Genomic DNA, 6,000 nt, shown 5'->3' with positions numbered 1-6,000 from the left:
AGCTGTTTAGGGCTCGCATGATTATCTACATATTCTCCACATTCGTTCATATCCTTGCCTCCCAGAAGCCCATACAAGTCTTGTTCGTCTCCGTATGTGTCTTTTTTAGTTTTGCATGTCGATGCTGCGGTTGCTCGTGGGGTTAGTAGCAGGCCATCTCGGAGTTGTTTCTCAAAGTGTTCGACGTCCTATCGTCGGCGGCCGAAGCTAGTCCTGCTGTCGATGGCACGAGGATGCGTGGGGGTGTCTCCGGTTAATTTGATGATGTTAGTTGCGTGTGGTTTCGCTGCTGGCTGATCTGTGCATCTAGCCTCTCCGTGCTCATGGCGAACTTGATCGTCTCTTTGACAACGTCTACGCTTGGCGACCAATCCTTAGGGTCGGACGCGCGCTTTCCTCCCAGGAAGTATGACAGATTTCCTCTCCGCGTTTCCGTCTGTTGGAGCATCCGAGTCCGCTGTGCCGTCCACTGTGTGCATCGAAAGAGAAAATGCTCTACCGTTTCTGCAGATTGCCCGCAAGCGCATAGCGCCGCGGCGGTTGCGCCGATCTGGTAGAGGTACCAGTTCAGCCTTGCCATTCCGGTGCGTAGTTGCGCTAGAATGCTGGCTTCTTTCCAGGCCAGTCCGTCATACAGCTTGCGTGTGTGGTTTCCCGGCAGGGCTATGTCGATCTTCTTCGAATATGCTCCTACGTTGTCGGGCAAGGCTCCGTGCTTCTGTCGCACGCTCTGTAAAGCGATCCTAAGTGCCGTCGAGTAGGCTCTGGCCGGCCGTTTTTGTGGTGTCTTGTTTACTTGGGTACTTTCCTTTGCTGCTGCTTTGGCCGCTTGCGCCAGGTCTGACTCTATCGATGATGGAAGCCAGAAGAGAGTGACTCTGTTGCCTCGTCTCTGCAGAGCTTGCACGCTGGCATATAGTTGTCGGATCTCTTGTTGGCCTGACTGCTGCCGCGGGTTGTGCATCACCAACACTGCCGCTTTGTTGCGGGTGAAGACGTGGATGGCCCGGTACTCGAGTCTCTCTGGGAGAGACTTGACCGCTTCTGCCAGTGCCGCTAGCTCTGCTACATACGGGTTCTGCTCCGTTCTCTGACCGAACGTACGCGAGGCCGTCACGACGCCACCGCCCCCTCTGAAAGATGCGGGCAGCGTCGTCGCCGTTCCAAAGCCCACAACCTCGTTCCTTGCTGAGCTCCCTGTCGCTATCCTCACTGCCCATCCAGACCGGATTGCCTCAGAGGCCTTGACCGTGTCGTCGTCGACTACTGTATCAATACGACGTTCCCAAGGAGCGATCGAATACCCTTCGATAGTCTCCAGCTTGTCAAGGGGTAGGTCGCGATAGGCCTCCGCCATCAACTGGAAGGGTGACGGAAACCGTCTAAAGGCCACCGCCCGCAGACGTCGAAGCGGATGGGTCTTGGGAAGGCTTCGCAGCCGTACCCAGAATGTCGTTGATTTTCTGTCGTACCTCTCTTGCGCCGATTGTATGCTTGCCTCCGCTTCAGCGACCGCCGTGGCCACCGTGTTGAAGTTCCCACGATCGCTTGGGCGCCAATCCTCTGCACTCGGTTGATCACCCTCATCTGCGCTGCTCGACACCTGTACCTCCAGACGTTCGACGCGTAGTCCATCGTCGGTGCTACGGCCGCCACGAAAAGCTGTCTGGCCGTCGCCGGAGACAGGCCTTTGAGCCGTTTGAGCCCCAGCACGGCCTCCAGCCCTTTTGTCGTCGCGTCTGCGATGTGCTTTTCGAAACGGAGTTTCGTGTCCATCATCACTCCCAATACTTTGACGTGGTCCTTTGCTCGGACAGTGTCACCTTTGATGACGAAGCTGGTTGAGTCCGCCGGCAGCCTCCAGTTTGCGCGTGAAGTGGATGATGGCCGTCTGTCCGTCTCGAACGTCGCCCCGCTTCGTCGTTCCCACGCGAGTGCTCGATCGATTAATATCTTGGATGCCCTGACGGTTTGCTTCGCGCGATCGGCCTGTGACCCACGCCGTGTAGTCATCGACGAAGGCCAGCGCGCCCCCCGTTCTCGTCGATTTGGTGCTGTACGAGATCGGCGTTGAAGAAGAGGAAGAGCACGGGCGAAAGCGGCGAACCCTGAGGCAGTCCGGCTTGTGGTAGCGGACGAGCCTCGGACTCGTGACCGTTAACCAGGATGCTTGCCGTTCTATGGAGCAGAAGGCGTCCACCCATCTCACCAGCTTGTCCGGGATCCCCCGCGCTCTGAGTCTTTGAAGTAGTCTCTCTTTGTACACACCATTGTATGCTCCCTTGACATCGAAGCTGACCAGACTGACCACCTTTCTCTTTCTCCACGCTCTGTAGATGTACTCCTGCAGCAGTACCAGCGCCTGCTCTGCCGACCTCTGCTTGCGAGCGCCAAAGTGGCTCGTGGGAAGGAGGCCGAACGTCTCGACAGCGTGCGAGATACGTTCTGCCAGGACCGACTCCAGCACTTTTCCGAGCGTCGAGAGAAGCGAGATCGGTCGCCAGGCCTTCGCTATACCGTAGTCGCTTTTGTTTGGCTTCTTCAGCGGGATGATCTTTGCGTGTCGCCACTGCCTCGGCAACACCCCTTCATCCAGTGAGGTCTGGAAGAGTGTAAGCACCCTCTCCTTCACCACTGGCCACGTGTGCTTCCACACTGCCACCGGCAGACCGTCCTCTCCGGGTGCTTTCCACGACTTTGCCGCAAAGAGCTGTCTCTCTACTTCTCCCAGTGTGAGGTTAGGGAAGGGTACCGGCGATCGTTGTGGCCGATCCCCCTCCTCCTCGATCATGCTGGGGAGAGGAGGGAAAAATGTGGAGAGCAGCTCTTCGGCCTGTTCTGCGGCGTCTCCCGTTTGGGAACCATCCGCCCTTTTAAGTTGAGGTATCTTGTCGAAAGATGCCCCTTTACTGGCGTCGAGATACTTCGCGGCCTTCCAGATATTGGCGTCGTCGGCCAGAAAGTCCTCCCAATGGCTCTTCTTCTGTTGTCGGATGGCATCGTGATATTGCTTGGCTGCCGAGCGTGCGCGTTGCTCCAGTTCAGGTTGACTGTTACCTGCCCTTCTCTCCGCTCTCGCCCGGTTTCTCCAGTGGGTATGGATCTGCCGGAGCTGGGTGAGGTCAGCCGTCCACCATCTCTTTGCATACGGTGATGGCTTGGCCGTAGGTGTCAGTGCCTCTACTGCCTCGCACACCACAGACATCAGTCGATCCGTCTGTTGCTGCACCGTACCTCCTGTTGGCATTCGCCCTAGGTTTGCTTCTACTCTCTCATTGATTTGCTTCCATGGGGCGTTCTTGAGGAGGAGCCGTGGCCGGCTTTCCATCTCAGGCGCGGCGATGTCGAAGGTCGTCTCGATCGCCCGGTGGTCCGACCCGTGGTCCGTCTCGTGCAGGCCGCATCGTACCACCGTTCTTGCTAGCTCTTCGGACGCGAGGGATAGGTCGATCGTCGTTGCCGCATCGTTCTTCTCCCACGTCTTCGTGCCACGCGGAAGGAGGCTGCGGAGCGAGTACTCGCTCATTAGATCGATGATCGGGTCCGCCTCGCCCTGCCGGCCCTCCGACACATCGTCACCTCCCCACAGGTAGTCGTGGCAGTTGAAGTCTCCTACCAGAACCACGTCCACCCTCTCCCCTGTTCCTCCTCGGACATTCGTGATAGCTTGTCTCAGCAGGTCGCACGCCTGCCGCAGCATCTCCGGCCTCTGCACCGGCACGTACACCGACGCCACTATCAGTCTTCGATCCGGAAGCCGGACGATGGCCGCAGTGATATCCGAGGACGCTATCGGCAGCTGCTCTGTCTCTACGTCTCTGTTCACCCAAAGCAAACTCCTGATTCCCCATCTTCCTTCGTCCCTCCACTCCGTTGGTACCATCCTCGTCCACCTGCTATTGCCCATCGGAACCGTAATGACCTTACCTTCTATCCTCCGCGCCCATGGCTCCTGCACCGCTATGGCCGTGAAGTCGCGCAACGCCTCATCATTCATCAGACTTTCGTGCACTGCAGCCTGTTTCCTCACGTTGAGCTGAAGGATCTGGACCTTCCTACTCATGGGAACGCGGATACAGCTTCGGACAGTTCTTGCTGAACGACTCGTGCGGTCCGCCACAGGGCACACATGTCACGATCGTCTCACGGCATTCAGAGTGGTGGTGGCCTACCTTGGCGCATCGTCCACACACCCGGGGGTTTACGCACTGGTACGCCTTGTGCTTCGTGATCTGCTGGCAGTTGTAGCACTGCTGGGGGCGCGGCCGCCGTTCAAACGCCATCGTCGTGCCGGACTCTCCTCCAACGTGGAAGAAGCCCTCGGAGATCAGTCTACGCGCATCACCGGCCTTGGTCACGAACACGACCATGGACCCATACGCCTTGGGTATCTCTTTCTTGCTAAGCCAAGAAATCTTGGCAACCGTGGTCTCGTTTTCTCGGCTAAGTGCCTCCGCCGCTTCAGCCCTGACATTGCCCTTCTCATCCAGTACCTCAATTCGCTTCACGTTGTCGATCTTCACGGGATAGAGTTCGTCTCGTAGCACGCGTGCTCCACGGCCGAAGCTCTTCTCCGCGATCTGCTTGACATACCTATGCTCCGCATCGTCGCGACAAATGATCCGGATCCTATCCGCGTTCCTTGGGTCTACCGTGACGGCCAGACACCGCCAGCTACCCTGTCCGTCCAACGCGCGCATCTCCTTTTCCACCGCAGCCCGGATCCGGCCTGGGTTGAGCTTGTCGCTGCCTTCTTCAACTCTTGATGTATCGATCGTACAGAAGGGGTCGCTGCGGCTCGGCAGCGTCGCGTTGCCCGCCGTGGCTACCCGCGAGTCGCGACCTTGCCCACCTAAGCCGCTTCGCGCGACGTCCGCGTAGGACACACTTGGGCTGTTCCGCGTCGCAGCAACTGTTGCGAGTGCTTCGAGGTTTTCGTTCGTCTTGGCGCTTTCGTCCTCCACGCGTTCTTTCATCGCTTGCAGCTCTCCTTTGACGGCCTGTAGCTCGCTCTTGACTGTTTGCAGCTCCGAAGTGACCACGCGAAGCTCTGCCTCAACGTTTTTATTCCGTGCTTCCGACTTCTTCCACGCATCGAACATGATCTTGACCGCTGTGTGTAGCTCTTTGACCTGCTTGCCCATCGTCAGGAGCAGCCCTTTGTCGTCATCCTCTATGGGTTTCGCGCGTTCCTTGGCCAGGGTTGTGGCTCGCTTGGTCGTCGTCCGCCGGCCACCACCAGCAACCTCCGTCGCTCCGTCGGTCGCATTGTCGATTATCTCTTGATGAGTCTGGTTCAGTTGGGCTTTCGCGGATGGCTTTCGCACCCTTCGTGATGGCAGGTCCTCGTCGCTCGCTGCCACCGCCTCCCTCGCAACGGTGATGGACGTCGAATCTGGCTCGAGATCCATCGCGTCGGGACGTGCGCAGAGACGCCACGCGGTAGATCGTGCTAGTGCCACGTAGCGCGTTTCGGAGCTTCTCGACAGCGCTCAACCCAACAACGTCGAATGATTCTTCACACAATCAAATATCGAAAATTCCCCAATCCTCTGATCAATACTACAGTAGAAGTCGAATTTGGTTTCCGTCTTTCTTTGTCGTTGAACAGAAACGCTGGTTCGGCGTGGTACAAGAGCCGCAACGATCAGCTTTGATGAATCGCGCCGAAAGGGAAGGCGTGGTTTGCGCTCGCATCGTGATTGGCCGAAGCTCCGAAATCGAGTGTGTCATCCACTGCACACCACTTCCCCCCGGAGCTAATCCAACCCCGGTCGCCATCATCGATCTCCCCCATCAATGCCACTCCCACTTCATCCTCATTCCAACTACCATCGTCGTACACGTACCTATGATCTACCTACCTTAGACCTCTGCGCGTTGTTAGATTCGCTCGCCAGCCGAAACCCTTAGAACAGCCCCTAAACCTGCGATAGACGCCTCACTGCACCAAAGCCCTGTCTAGGTACTCCCCGGCCACCTAGACTCTCTGTTATCTGC

The sequence above is a fragment of the Colletotrichum acutatum genome (assembly GCF_030867785.1).
Source record: "Colletotrichum acutatum strain CBS 112980 chromosome Unknown BDZ83scaffold_227, whole genome shotgun sequence".
Classification (NCBI taxonomy): domain Eukaryota; kingdom Fungi; phylum Ascomycota; class Sordariomycetes; order Glomerellales; family Glomerellaceae; genus Colletotrichum; species Colletotrichum acutatum.
Note: the sequence above shows the minus strand (reverse complement) of the source record.